The sequence below is a fragment of the Heteronotia binoei genome, chromosome 9 (genome assembly GCF_032191835.1).
Source record: "Heteronotia binoei isolate CCM8104 ecotype False Entrance Well chromosome 9, APGP_CSIRO_Hbin_v1, whole genome shotgun sequence".
NCBI classification, from domain to species: domain Eukaryota; kingdom Metazoa; phylum Chordata; class Lepidosauria; order Squamata; family Gekkonidae; genus Heteronotia; species Heteronotia binoei.
Genome location: NC_083231.1, coordinates 86,453,009 through 86,468,858, shown reverse-complemented (window position 1 = coordinate 86,468,858; position 15,850 = coordinate 86,453,009).

Sequence of the window (15,850 nt, the reverse complement as noted above, 5' to 3'; positions counted from 1 at the left end):
GTACATTTTTAAGGGGGTCATCTTACATTCAGGGTAGTGACCAAGAGGCCATTGTTATCGCCAAGAGGTTTAACGCAACAGCAATCCAGGTGGGAAGCCCTTACCTCGGCCAGGGCTTCGATCCTGCATTGTAGCGGTCTGACGGAGAATCTTGACCTGCCAGTGGAGAAGAAAGTCTTCCAGATCCCGTCGAGGTTTGGCAAACTTCCGTCCAAGGGGCCCCTTCGGAAGGACAGAGAGGCTGCCGGTCGGGTTCGTCTGTTCACTTTGTGAGCGCTGGTCGAGCGCGCCAGGCTCCCTTTCGGGCTGGCCAGTACAAAAGAGGCGGCCCCCCAGCTTCGGTGCAAGGAAGCAGCGCTTGGCTAAGGCGTCTAAATGAAAGGGACTGGCCAGTCACGGCCCTTGGAGTCCTGGACATAAGCGGGGATGGACTACAGCGTTTGACTCGCCTAAGCCGGCAAGTTTTACAAAGCTCGGAGCGGTGAAGCGTTTTCAAATCCCCCCCCCCCCCGGGAGAAACAGCGAAAAGGCGGAATGCATCCTCTCCCCACCCCACACCCTCCAATGAAGGAAATTCTTGTCACTAAGTGCCGGGCCACCGACTCCTGGGCAGGTTTACTCAGAGGTAAGCGTGCAGGAGTTTGCAGTGAGCCTTCGGCGTAAGTGAGTGGGATCGGGCTGCATCTGGGACTGAGGAGCGCAATTCTGGAGTTCCTACACTTTCATGAGGAGCTGCTGCTTTGGAGATTAGAATGAAAAACCCTTTCTGCGCTCCTGCATAGCTGAATGCAAACACCACGTCAGTGGCGCTGAGATTCCGCTCTGCGCTTCCTTGGGAATAAGCGCCATGGAGTTCATTGAGACTTCAGACTGAATAAGACATAATAAGCTCACACAGCTGGCTGCTTCAGCTCCGCGTAGCCTAGAAGAACAAACGCAATGGGCTCAGGCACGAGTTGACTTGTCTTCATCACAACTCAGCCTGAAAGGCTGACCAAAGAGGATGGATGCTTCATTTGAAGTAGATAGTCTTATTATCAGTGCTGAGATTGTGAGTTCAGAACTGGAGATCATTACCCCGAGTTACCAAACCAGAGTAAAACTGTGAAGACCTTGAGACCCAGCCATCCCCCCCTCCCCAACTCCGTCTTGCTAAGTTCCCTTTCTTACTGTTAGCTCCCCGGTTTCACGTGGTTTTTCTCTGGCCAGGTCAGGTGATCAACAGCAGAGCCTTTTTGACGGTCAAGAAGCAGCTCCATCCTTCCCAAGTGACTTACTTGGATGGAAAAGGAAATCTTATCTCCTTGTGATACCATACAAGAGGAGTCCTCTAATCGCTATTCTAGAGCAAATGATTTGAACATTGCTTTAAGACAGTTAGAGGTCTTTTTATTTTTTTTAAAGGTCATATAGGAAGTCCCTGGTCCACGATTATCTGAAAAGCTAACATTTACACAACGTTCAGGACTCAAAGCCTTTCACACACACACCCGCCTTACCTGGCGGCCATTCTTAGAAGAGCCCCTAAGGTTGGTCTGTAGTACCCTCTTGAGAGATGATAGAGGGTGACTTTCTCAGGCTCACCTACTTAGGGAATTCCGGCCAGATGGCACCTGGGCATCCCGCGGACCACCCCCACGCTCCAAGACGCCGGCCCGGCGCTGCAGTGGCATCTGCACCTGCTGAGCTCTCACCTGCCAGTGGTGGCTCCAAACTGGGCCGGAACCGCGTTGCTGTCCGCCAGAAGTCTGTGCTGGCGCCTCCATCGCTGTGGTTTCATAACACATTTAATTTTCCTTTCGAGCTCGGGGGTTGTTGGTAAACCTCCCGCCCGTCAAAATGCTGGGAGGTTGGTGTTTTTAGCTCTTGTGGCATTAGGAAGGCGAATTAACCTCCAGACGGTCATTTAATCTCAGCAACAACAGGGTTCTTGCTTTCAGGTTGCTAATATTCAGTGGTAACCAAAGAAGTCAAGTCCACAGGATTAAGTGCATACCAAAATTTATTGAGCTGCTTTTATGGGCCCTTTTGCAGGCATCTGAGAGATGATTCATTTTTATATGAAACATTTTATACCGCACTGCAGCTCCCAGGCTGTTAATGTTCAACCGAGTCTGGAGGCAGGAGAGGCGTCTGAGGGTTTTGGCTGGGCAACAGTTGCGCCTTGGAAGAACCCGGGTGGGCGAACCGAATCCCGGGGGGGGGGGGCGATTCCCCTAAGGGCGGGACAGAACGGCCTTCCTTGCGCTGTGCTTGCTGCTCGCGTCCCAGAGGACTAATGAAAAGGACAACCTGGTGCCTCGGTCCCTCCCTAAGACGCGCAAAGGCTGCAGTCCTGGCCCTTTTTAAAATCATGCCTCTCTTTGGAAGCTGCCTGGAGGCAGTTCTCTGGCAAGGCGGCGTATGGGTTTGCTGAGTAAATAAATAAAAACAATAGCAAGCCACGTTTCACACTGATGGAGTTACTTCTGAGTAAACATTATAGGATAGCATTAGGAGGCTCCATGCCTATGCATCACTAACTTGGAAAGGAGACCACCCTGCATTCTTTGTAAACCTGAATGCCAGAGCCCAGGTTTTTTTTTTTTTGCAAGGCTCCTGAAAGCGCGGAGTCTTTCTTCCCAGTACCTGGAATCTGGGTCGCCGCAGCACAACAGGTCAAGACGGACAAAGCCAAGGAGCGCTGCCCGAGTTTCCTGCTCCTCGTGCTCGGTTTCACTCCAACCTGGATCTTGCTGCAGAACAGCTTCAGAGGGGAGCCGGGTTGGCCTGTGTGGAACAGCCAGATTCGAGCCCAGCAGCACCTCCACGAGCAACCCAGTTTCCTAGAGACGAAGCTCTCTTCCAATCTGCTATGAAACCGGGGGCTTTTGCGGGTTCCGCTGCTATTTGCTCTTCCTCTTCTCGGGGCGGCTTTGAAGGTTCGCATTGGCCGATCCTTACAACAACCCTGTGAGGTAGGGCCATTCCGAGAGAGTGTGATTGGCCCGATGTCCCCGGCGAACTTAACTGGCTGAAATGAGAGTCCGTATATTTGTTTGTGTAAAGGAACTCAGGAGACACCCCCTCCCCTGTTTTATCTTCACAATTACCAGGTCCTGCTGTTCCCTCTAAGCGGCAGGGCCTTGTGAGCAAAAATTCTACTTTGGGAGCTACTGGCATTAAAGTTGTTAGCTACTGCGTAAATTATGGTGCTCTGGGGTCATCCTTCCTGAGCTAAGAGCCAAGTGCCTGAGCTGGAGGCTAAAAATCTGTGAGCTGGCTCACACTAACTCAACTTAGAGGAAACATCCTGAACCAGGTCGGACTGAGCGAGAGTAGAACAGTAAGCGACTGGACATCTGATGCTGGACTCTCAGGGTCCTTGTCCGTCCTTGCCACGTCTGGCTAGCTCTGCAGCTAAACCCAGCGGTCTGCGGTCCAGCCCAAGCCTGCTCTTCCTCTCTGCTTCCACTTACATCCAAGGGGACTCTGGTCTTGTACACTTACTTAGGCCCTGGTAGGTAGCCCTGTTGCTCTAGAGCAATAGAATAAAGTTAGAGCCCAGTACCTTTAAGTGCCCCTGAGCTCTAACTTACTTAGGCGTCAGGACCATTGGGTTTTGCGGCTACAGCCCTGGGCAGACCGTATGGATAGTACATCCCTTTGGAAACTATTGGATCTGCTGCTGAGTAGACAGATTTGCGACGATTGGGCAGAAGGACTCTGAGCGACTCCAAAGTTTGCATAACTTGGAGAAAGTCCCATCATGGGATTAAATAGGATCCGGGTCTGAAAAACATGCAAGGATCCGGCTGCTTTTACTCGCGGCTGGTAAAATCCATTAGAAAGAGGGGAGGGGAGTTCTTTCAAAGAAAAAGGTATTCAAGATGGGGTTCTTGGTGCTCAGGTCGGGAGGAATCCTTAGCGGGTTTTCTTGTGGGGGGAAGTTTAATTATCCACTGGAGGCCGAGTCTGGCTTACTCGAAAGTAAGTCGCGCTAAATCTGATCGGCCTGTGCTACTAGACACCGAGTGAGTGCAGAGCCAAGTTGAAGCTCCCCGGCGACTTTTTCGAGTTCTTTGGGTCGGGAGGTTTCTTGTTTCCTTCCATCTCTAAGGGGATGGGAAAAGACAGATTTACACCCGCGAAAAGTGGTGGTAACTCGGAGAGCACTTTACTCCAGGGGCACTCATGAAAACATAGCCCGTAAGTAACGTGAGACGCCGGCTACTCCATCAGGCAGGCAGGGCTTTTCTGGAATTCAATCGTAGTCCAGGCGCAGTGGGGCCATCCTGAAGTAACACTACCCCTCGCGACTAGGACTATTCAACAGCGACCCGGCCCTAACCGCCCCCCCCCCCCCAGGAAGTTCTCCTACGCAACCCTCCATGGAATGAATGGGAACTGCGCAAGGCGGCGCCTCCCTCGCCAGGAACTGATTGCAGAGACAGAATAGGCTTGAGCGTGGTGGGGAGAGATTTGTTTCCAACCCAAAGAGAGCCTCTCTGGCCCCAGCCGCTTGCATCTCCCGCGCTCGAAGGCCTTCCCTTCTCTTTCCCGCCGGTGATTCTTTCAGATCCGAAGGTCGACGCATCTGGGCCGCCTGCCGCAGTTCCCGAGGGGGGGCGGGGTCCTTTCGTCTGCCGCAGAAAAGCAAAAAGGCTCCTCGCGGCACAGGAAAGGTTGAACACGTGTTTCTTCCACCCGAAGCTTCCGTGTTTTCCACCCGGCTTCTTCAGACGCAACGTGTGGGTCTTCACGTTTATGTAGGAGGCACGAAAGTCAGAGAACAGGGCCCTGAAATGCGGCGGTGTGTGTGTGTAGTGTAATATCCCAGGCTGATCCGGAAAAATACAGAGGTCATTCGCTAGTTATGCATGGGGGCGGGGAGGGAGCCTCGGATTTTCCTAAATCCCCAGTGATATTGCGAGGCATTTCCACCCCCTTGATCTCACTTGTTTATTGTCAAGTTGCACTTTATTCTGAATAAAATTGTGTTGGTTTTAAAGGTGCTACTTGACTTCTACTTTGTTCTACTGCTTCAGACCAACACGGCTGCCCACTTGGATTTGTTTATTTCTTATACCGGGTGTATTTTTATGGAGCCACTGGAAAAGACAATAATGCCAGGAAAAATCGGAGGTAGCAGGAAAAGAGGAAGACCCAACGCGAGATGGATTCACTCCGTCAAGAAAACCCTGGCCTACCCGCTGCAAGACTTGAACAAGGCTATTAAGGACGGGGTGTTTGGGAAGACCTTAATTTACGGGGTCGCCATAAATCGGAAGCAGCTTGACGGCACTGAGCACTCACGCAGGCGCGCACGCACACCCACACATTTTTACCGAGGACAGCCAAGTGAGAATCCACACCTGGCCAGCCAGGGGTTTGGGTTGTGTATTCCTTGTGTCTGAAGAAGCCGGCCCTGCCTCTCTCAAGGTTGATGCTGAAATGAAAACATTGTTAGCCTCCAAAGTATGTCCCGATCTGAACCGCCGAGGCCAGCCCGATCTTATCAGATCTTGGCAGCTAAGCAGGGCCGGCCCTGGAGGAGACCACCAAGGAAATCCAGAGTCGCTCAGCCGAGGCAGGCGATGCTGAAGCCCCTCGGAACCTGCCTTGAAAACCTGAGGGAGGGAGGGGGTCGCCTTTTGTTTGCTGCGACTTGACAGCACGTTACACTCATGGCAGTCTTCAAAGGGCTATTTGGCGCCTGGCTAATCAACAAAATACTGCCAGTCTTTGAGACGCTAGAAGAGCTCTGTTTCTTTAAGGTCCTTCTAGATACCCCTTCCCCAGTCCACAAAACCCTTCAGCCAAAACCACGCCGGAGAAAGTCAGTTAATTGACTTTTAGTTCTACCAGCTTCACGTTCTTAGGAGTGTAGGATCCACCGGACGCTGTGAGCCAGGCTTTGCAAAAAGCAACCCCCGCCACAGAAGGTCTCAGACTGACAATGCTCCCCTAAAGACAGTTCCACTCCACTGAAGGCAATGGGGTCAATATGGACATGCATTTGACAGATCTCGGAGGCTAAGAAGGGTCGGCCCTGGCTACTGTCTGGATGGGAGGCCTCCAAGGAATAACAGGATGGTGACGCAGGCAATGGCAAACCCCCTCCGGACGTCTCTTGCCTTGAAAACCCTCCGGGGGTTGCCCTAAATCGACTATGACTTAATGCCATTTAGGAGGGCGCTCTGCATCAGAGGGTTCTGGTTTCCTAGAAGTATAAGCAGGGGATAATACTTTCTGCCCCTCGAAATGGGGGGGGGGGAGCAGTGGCGCATCCTGGGCTGTCAAGAGGCGAGAGTAGCCCAAACCCAGATGCTTTCAGGAGGTTTTGATGCCTGCCAAGGATGAATTTGCAGCTACTGACCAGGCCCGCGCAATCCCTCCGGAGAAGCGCAGGGCCTGCAAAAGCCTTCTCTCCCTCTGCCGGCCCCCTCCTTTTCCTCCTTCGCTAGGAGGGCGAGAAAGCCACGCAAGCTGCATTAAAGAATCAGGTCTTTGCTCCTTACTGGGCAAGACCAAGGACTGCAGAAGGCCAGGCCGAGCCCTTCCCAGCGATTATCCGGGGAGCTGAGTTCTGTACAAGATCGCTCACTTTTAGCCGAGGTCCCACCTTCCTGCAACAAACCTAGGAACACTTACTTGACCATAGGCCTCTCTGAAAGCAACAGAGCTTACCTCTGAGTAAACATGCCTTGGGGACTACATTGTCAGACCCGAACCCCAGAGCCGGCACTAATGCCAACTGGTTTGATCTGGCTGCCAAGCGCTATAGGGAGTACACATAGGGTTGCCCGGAGGCCTGGAGAAAAACGCCTTAAGAGAAGCCATGCTGGATCAGGCCAATGGCCCATCCAGTCCAACACTCTGCGTCACACAGTGGCCCAAACCCAGATGCCTTCACCACCACCACCAGTGGGCCAGAACTCCCTAAACACCAAGAATACAGAGCATCATGTGCCCCAGATAGAGTGTTCCATCCATACCTTGTAGCTAATAGCCACTCATGGAGTTAAGTCCCATATGTTTATCCAATTCCCTCTTGAAGCTGTCTAAGACTGTAGGCCACCACTTCCTGCTGCAGTGAATTCCACGTGTTACTTACTCTTGATCTGCCTAAATGGGCGGCTGAAGTTTTCCATGGTATGGAAATCAGTAACATCATTTGGTGAATGACATCCCGTTAAAGCTGTATTCCAGGGACTGGACTCGCCCCACCCCCACCACCACTCCGGACAGTTAGCAACTCTTAAAGATGCTGCACCTCTCCAGTCATAAGAAATTCTTCTACCAAGACAAAATGGAGGGAAAGGGAAGGAAGTCCACACAACAAAGTCGTGCTGACTTGAATAATAATTTTCTGTTCCCCCGGGAATTCTAGTGATGGGGGTCTGGACAAACAGCAATGGAAGACTCTTGGAAGTCTCACCAAACGGGTGGTAAAGGTGTCCTCGAGTCGCAGCAGATTTGCGGCGATCCCGTGGGGTTTTCAAGGCACGAAACATTCAAAGGTGGCTTGCCTCTGAGGGGCAGTCCTAGACTTGCTTGGTGTTCTCCCATCTAACCAGGGCCGGCCCCTACTTAGCTAGCCTGCACCTCGCCAAACTACAGTCCCCAACATTCTTTAGGGGAAGCCATGGCTGATGCACATGTACAGTGGAGATGTGGCCAGGGGAAGCCGGTTAGGCTTCTTTCGGCAGTTCAGCTGTTTGGGGAGACTGAAAGGATCAGAGCGAAGGAAGTGACCGAGGGCGGAGGTGATTGTCAGAAAGCCCCCGAAGGAGAGAAGGGGGCAAAGTGGGGTGGGCGGGGCGGGGTGGGGGAAACGAATGGAATGGAATGGTGAAGAATGGAAGCGGAATGAAAATGTACAGACTCGAATAAAAAGGCTGGGCATAGAGAAGAGGCACTATTGCGGAAAATGTAAGCCTAACTACTACTAAAACTGGAAATTATTTTAACTATGTAAGAATGTAGGAAATTATTTTAACTATGTAAGAATGTAGGAAATTATTTTAACTATGTAAGAATGTAGGAAATTATTTTAACTATGTAAGAATGTACAAGGGTTCTAACTATAATGTGTGAGTTTGCTGTTTTGCTTTTATATATAGCCCAAGCGTGGTATCTTGAGAGAACACTAGAGAAAAATAAAGCTGCTATTTATGAAAAAGCTCTCTGTGTCCCATGCATTAGATCCTGTGAGAAGCAGGATGTTTTGGGGAGTAAGAGTATGGTTTATGAATTATATAAAAAGAAAATTCCCCAACAGTCGCCATAGTTTTTGTTATTATTTCTACTCCAAGCGCAAGCGAATCCTACTCCTGTAGTTGTGATTAGATTTTTCTCTCTCTGGCCTTTCCTTCAAGGAGTTGGAGGCCTCTGTGGCCTCCGACCTGGCAAAGGAGCTTAAGCTGAAGGAGAGAGTCGGTCTAAGGCGACCCAGTAAACTTTACGGGCTGCAGGAGCCTGCTCGGAGGGACCACATGGCTCAGGGGCAGTACCTGCGCTTGGTATTCAAAAGGGACCAGATGCCATCCGGATATCTCCAGTTCAAAGGATCAGCTGGTAGGTGGTGTGAAAGACAAAAGGCCGAGACGCCGGAGAACCGCTGCCAGTCAGAGCGGACTTTAGACCAACTCCAGGGGTTCAAAGGGGAGTTCACCTCGCCTGCTCTCAGTCGGACACTCCGAGGCCCGTTTCCTAGTGAGGCTGAGATCCTCGGGTCTACATGCCATGCAGAGGGCTTGTTGGCAACAAGTCTGTGTTTGCGTAGGGCTGAGTTGTTCATGTCCTCTGGAAGTTCTTCTCAGCAGTTTTGCTGCCAGGAAATGTCTTTAGGAGCAGTTTCTGGATTCAGTCAGTGTGGGCACTCTCAAACTGTAACCCCTAGAACTGGCTGATCCAGATACCCATTTGGAGTATTCATAGCTCTCATTTCAGAAATCCTTGCCCTGTAACCCCTGTTCCCATTTTGCAGAGGCAGGGACTGGGGGGTCTGGCTGAAAAAGCAGCGTCCGCCTAGGGGCTCAGCAGGTGAGGTCTGTGCTGGCCTTTCCTAGCAGCTCAGTCTCTTAGCCGCGGCAGCGCAGCATCAGTCTTCGGGTTGCAAAATCTGCTTACCCCTCGACAGACCCTCTCTCCCTGTCCCGCTTCAGCTGGGAATCGATATATTGAAGTTTATTTGAAATGTAAACATTTGGCTATATAGATCCACTTTCCCCCCTAATGCGGATCCGAAGCAGTTTATAGCATTTCTTCCTCCTCGATTTTAGTCTCAAGTCAACAACAACCCTGTAGCGTCAGAAAGGGAAACACTTGTCGCCCGTCAAACTTCCATGGCGGAGTGGGGATTCGAACCCGCGTCTCCCAGATCCTAGTCTAACAGTCTAACACGCTGCTGGTGCAGGGATGACGACTGCAATCCATAGTCTTGTGCCCTGATCCCTTCTGCAGCTTAAATGGTCTCTGCGGACTCTTCAAGGGCCTCAGTTTCCAATAAATCGGATTTTTACTTTGTTTTAGGAAGGCGTTGTTTCTCCCAGGTACTACAAACTGGCCAGTCTAAACTCTCTTAGTAACTCAATGATGTCATTGAGTGCCTATGCCGGTGTCTGTGGGTGGGTGTTATATCATCTTGAGTTGTATCACATTTTAATCAGTGTTTGTGTTACTCTGCCATACCATAAATAAATACATAAATACATAACTAACTTTAATCACATTTTAATCAAATACCTCCACTGAGGCGGAAGACAAAACCTGCGTGTTTGTACACAAGAGAGGCCGGGATAGTGCGATACGACCAAGGGGGAAACCACTGCAGGACAATGTCATGTTGGTCTTTTGAGCCAAAGGTCTCTGCTTCTCCCGCACCAGCCAAGGCCATGGGAAGAAGAATGGACGGGGCGGGAGAGCAGTAGACGGCTCACCTGCTGGTGGAGGTCCATGGAAGCTTTGCGTAGCCATACTGTGGGGTCACACTGCACAACAGAGTTCTTCGGAAGTAAAGTTAGGGTTTCGATGGAACCCAAACAGACAGAAGAAGACAGCAAGTTACCTATTTTGTTTCACAGACATTCTAGTTAAAGCATTTTTGTGGATTTAAACCACCTGAATTCCATCTAGGTGTCAAGGATCTCCCTTCATTTTTAAATTTCATTGAGGTTTGGCACCAGTGTGTGGAGATTGCATGAAGGGGATTTTCTCCAGATAAAAAGACAGAATTTCTAGTCTTGCACCACAGGTAGAAACCAGGAAGTCCCTTTGATTTCAGGTGGGACTTCTCTCCGCGTATGCATGCTCCCTTACCTGGAAGTAAATGCCATAGAAAGTAATCGGATACATTGACTAGTAGTCCTGTTCGGGTCTGAGTCCAAATGCTTTGGTTTAACTGAAGCCTACCAGCGCAGTTCTAAGCAGAGTTACATCCCTATAAACTTCAATGGGCTTTGAGGAGTTTACCTCTGTTTAGGACTGCTCTGTGAGACACAGAAAGAAGACACCTAAATTGGACCCTTGGACATTGATTTTAATTGCATTATTCATTTGCCTTGGCTAATTTTGGAATCTTTAACTCACTTAAGTCGAAGTTCGGGGGTTTAAGAGTGCGGCCCTAAGAACTCTTTCCTGGGAGTATGTCCCACCGAATACAGGCCTGCTGAGAACTGCTAAACAATGGAGGTCGAGCGATCGATCCCAGGGGACTCTGCCCAAATCCAGATGTGTGCCTTTGCTGGCTTTGCGGCTAATGAGCGAAAGGCGCTAAGCAGGCGTCTGTTTCCTGTCCGGCAGCCAGTCCAAGTTCTGTGCCTGTTTAAAAAGGTAAAGGTAGTTCCCTGTGAAAGCCCCAGTCGTTTTCGACTCTGGGGTGAGGTTGCTTTCTCAAAGTTTTCATGGCAGACTTTTTAAGGGGTAGTTTGTGTTTGCCATTGCCTTCCTCAGTCATCTACACTTTCCCTCCAGCAAGCTGGGTACTCATTTTACCGACTTTGGAAGGATGGAAGGCTGAGTCAACCTGGAACCGGCTACCTGAACCAGCTTCCGCTGGGATCGAACTCAGGCCGTGAGCGGAGGGCTTCGACTGCAGTACTGCAGCTTTACAACTCTGCGCCACGGGGCATCTCTCTGTGCCTGTTTACTCACAAACAAATCTGACTCTGTTCAAAAGGACTTACCACCACATTGCAATGTAAGGTTCCGACCCAGAGAAATCCGAGTAGCTGCGTGTAAATCAGTCTGTGTCTTGAAAGCGTCTCTTAAATCCCACCATCCAGTTGTTGGAAGGCACTAGCGGGAAGGATCCGGGCGCTTTAACACACTGGGGCCTGGGAGGCGGAAGCACAGCGCGGAAGATATAGATGCGGGGGGGGGGGGGAGGGAGTGGGTTAGCAATCAATTAGTTCAGTCTTAGCATGGATCTCGAAAGGTGTAAATCCTTCCTCCTTCATGGATTAGGGACTGTTCCGGTCTATCAGGAGCAGAAAGCTGCATATATATAATCTGCGTACCAAACCAGGCATTTAGCAAGGTAAATTATATGGCCTTAGAATGCTTAGGTATTAGGGGGAGGTGTCGAACTCTGCTTGCACGCTCGTCAGCAAATATCGGGTTAAAATCGGCTTCACACGGTCTTGCTCAGACCTATCCGTCCCTTAAATACCCGTGTGTGTCTAAACAACGTGTGCAAGGCACACACAGTTCCGAAGAAGCAAGCAGTTGGACTACAATGTTTGTCATAGGAAACCTGCCCGTCCCCCCCCCCCAATAAAATAACAACCGTGGAAGCAACTCAGAGTTCATTCTGAGTCCGAAAACTGGAAACAATGTATGCAGCCTCTGTTCACGGAAATAAAGTAAGACAAATATTGCAAAGCCCTCCCGGAGTGTATGGTGACCCACATGAAAAGGAGGGTGGGTAGGCTGGGGGGAGCTGTGATTTAAATGCTTAAATAACACCCCCCCCCTTTGTAAAACTTTTGGCTCTTATCTTGTCGCTATCTTAAACTCAGCAAGGACCCAATCCAAATGCTTTATTTCCCTTAACTCTTGTTTTATTACTTGTTCAACTGATATTTTATTGTACTGGATACTTCAGACAGTTGTCGACGCAGCTCTTACTGAGTTCAGAATACAAAACTGCGACTTGATTAAAAAAAAACCCTGAAATTTTCGGTGTGTGTTTAGGGGGGGGAGGATGGATCCAAGCGATATTCTAGGTTCACAGACCAGATGAGCATAATGGCATGCATTGAAATTAAGTTCTTTATTCCCTTCTTTTTCCTGATGCACATGCAACACTATGGAGCTCGAGCATAAACATGTTTCCTCCGAAGTAGATCCCGCTGAATACAGCATTCCTGTCTCAGGGTAGGTGGGATTGCAGATTTACTGCGGAGAGATTTCAATTTCATGTACTGTCCTCCCCCCGGTGTCTTCCTTTCCTTTCCTTTCCTTTCCTTTCCTTTCCTTTCCTTTCCTTTCCTTTCCTTTCCTTTCCTTTCCTTTCCTTTCCTTTCCTTTCCTTTCCTTTCCTTTCTTCGGGAGCGGGGAAGGAATGCGTCTGTCCTGGAAAGGAATGTGCTCCTCGTCCTTTGGAGGTACCCAGTGCGCTGCAGAACTCCCCCCCCCCCGACACACACACACACACACAAACACAAGCTCCCAAGGCGGCCAGCCCTCCGCCTTGCCTTTACCCTCCCTGGCCATTGACTTACGCGTCGAGCGGCGCCTCCGAAGTCAATCACTAGCGCGTCTATATTCAGAAAACTTTCCAAAGGGGCGCTGTGATTCGCGTCCGGCTGCTCGCGCCCAGGATGAAAGGGGAACGAGGAGCGGGGCTCTTGGCCGCCTGGGGAGGCAGGACTGAGTCGGGCCTTTTTGTGGATTGCGATGTGGATTCCCGGCCAGACAGCTCTGTTTGTTCACACGCCTCGGGTCAGCCATTAGGATCTCGGCGGCGTTTTTAATAGAGTCCTCAAGAGAGCAGCCGCAGCTCGGCGGGGTTAATTTATGGCCTCCGCTTCAGACCTGCAACTTGGAAACGCAAAGTTTTGAATCCGCTCTCTCGCCTCCCTCCCCCCTCCCCAGTTACTCACTCTGCCCGGCAGCCACCTCTCGCAAGGAGACGGCGAATACGAAGCCGCCCCCCGCCCAAAGGCACTAAGGGGATTGACTCCCTGCTGGAAACAGCCGGTCTCCTTTGCGCCCCCTCCCTCCCCCCCAAGTTTCTGCAGGGAGGCAAGAAGAAATCCCTCTCCCACTTGCACTGAGACCCTCTCTGGGCTCTGCAGTCAATAGGACTATTCATGGGCATCCTTGTGCCGAACCACGAACCGCAAGATGCTTTTGGAAGAGTGTGATGGGGTTTCGGAGTGGGCTGGGATACAGAACCGAAGAGCAAAGACATGTTCTTTGGCGGGCAAAATGTAAGCAAGCCGAAGCCCGGGGTCTAGCCAACCACCCCCGCCCCACGGAACTCGCTGCTATAAAATAGGGGCAGGTGAAGAGAGGCTCCCCCAGTTCGTTCAGAAAGAAACTGACCCGAAGGGCGAAAGAATCCCGAATGCAGAGAAGCTCAAAGGGGAGGAGGGTCACCGCGGGCCAGGGCTGGGAACAATTGGATCCATGTAATCTTGAAGAGCGAGTCATAAATGCCGCCGGTTCCCAGGTGCCGTGGAGTCATGGTGCTGAGGCCACCGGTCGGAACGCCTATGGGGCAGGGAGAGCCTGACACAAAGCAGTCTGCATCTCCAACAAAAAAGAAAGACTACAACACACTGCTTTTTGGTGGGGGGGGGGAATCCATGGTGGGACCCCCTACACAAAATGTGGTAAGATCCATGTGGACCACTTCCTACCAAGTCTGAGGTCAGAGCCCCCCCCCCCCTCCTCCGCCTCCTGGACTCCAATCTGTTCTGCTGCTTCAGACCAACACGCCCACCCACCTGAATCCACTTCCTACCAAGTTGGTGGGGAACAGATTCTCTTGCTTTTCACAGCAGATCCTAAAGAGATCCGCGGGCTGCTTCCAGCAACACAACCTGGAGTTCAGGGGAGCTGCTGCTTCGGACCGCGCTCTCAGGAAGGCGAGGGGTCTCGAGGCCTTCCGGGCGCCCCCTCTCCTCTTCCTTGCCCCCTTCCCTTCCGCCTCCAGCCGAGGAACCCAAAGAGATCCTGCGCCCCCTCCCTCCTTCCCTGCCGCTCCTCCAAAACAAAAGGGGGGCGGGGGTGGGACGCGCCAGAAGAAGCGACAGGCGCTGCTAAACCGGAGGCAGGATCGGGCATCTCGGCAGGGACTGAACAAAGGCGCAGTTGTCTATTGGTAAAGTTACAGCAGAGTAAAACAAACACGCGCACGCCCAAGCTAGGGAGGGACGAAGAAAGACGCTGCAGGGGACTTTCCAGTTTCGGAGCTCCACCAGATTGCCAGTGCAACCCTCCCCCCCCCCTCCATCTCCCCTCCCCTCCCCTCAATACCTTCGGCTGGGAGGGCCGGAGCTGCAATTCATCTTGATTTGTTCCATCCCGCCGTAGACATGCAAACTCTAATCCGCCATCATTTCAGAAACAAGCATGTGGAGAATGAATGGGTCAATATCCCGGCATGCCGAACACAAAGAGCGCGACCTTCCCACTCGGCTACAGATTGCCCGACAACCCTTCCCCGACCCCCGGCTCTTTGGCGGGGCTCCAGAGTGGCCAGCCCCGGCTTCTGGCTTTCGGCTTCTCTGTGCATGTGTGTGCGCGGGGAGGGGGGGGGGAGAACACGCACACACAGCCCGGAGAATTTCGTGTAAGAGAGACAACGCTGAAGACGACGCATTGTTATGAGATAATTATTGCTGCTGTTGTTGCTGTCACTGCTGCTACTATTCACAACCCAACCAGAGCGAATCTGAGAGATTTCAGTGGAACAGTTGGTTGGGAGATGGAAGATTTCAAGGGAAGAGAAGATTTCCATGAAAAAAACCGCCTGTTGAAAGTCTAATAGGACTTTCGACCGTCCTCTTGTAAACATTTACTAACTAGGTCGTAAACTCCACCGAAGGGCATGGGACTTCCTTTCAAGTAAACGCGCCGTTAGAATGGTTTACTTTGGGTGGATCGTGCCCACAATGCTGCTGATGAACAGGCAGGGGCGCAGTAACAAGAGAAGCCCCCCCCCCAACGAAAACCCCCTTTGCTGTGGGCTTAGTTCGCTGGGTATGTCGTAAGGGCAGATTTAGGTCGAAAAGGTCCTGTTTTTAATGGCCCCTGACTTTTATTTATCCGGCTTACAGGGCCGCAAACTTTGACTGGGAGATCTTTCAGTCAATACGCATGCATGGTTATTCCCCATTTTCACTTCAGGTTAAAAAAAATCTATTCAGACAACTCTGTATGCGTTATAGTTTACTCCCATGAAAGAAAACACATTTTTTTTCCAATGTCGGCTGAAAAGGAAAACAATAATGTTATACACAGGGTATGTTTTACATTTGTAGTTTTCAGAGTCAACGTTGCATCCAACAGAGCTACTATTCTAAAACCGATATTCACACAATGGGTCTTTCTTTAATAATAATAATAATTAATAATAATAATATGTTAGAAACATACAGTGTCGCATTTAGTATATACATTCCCTTGCTCGCAAGCGGAAAAAAAAACACAAAAAAGAAATCCCTAATCTCTTGTGTAACATGCTTTATTTTAAAGCCTAACTTTTTTTTCCTTTAAAAACACTGTGGAGATATTCCTAACAACTGCTTTTATAAAATTAATTTGACATTTCGATATATATATACATCCTTTCCCGTCATTTTTTTCCTTTTAATGTTAAGAATGCTAAACATAAAAAATAACAAGCTTATAGGAA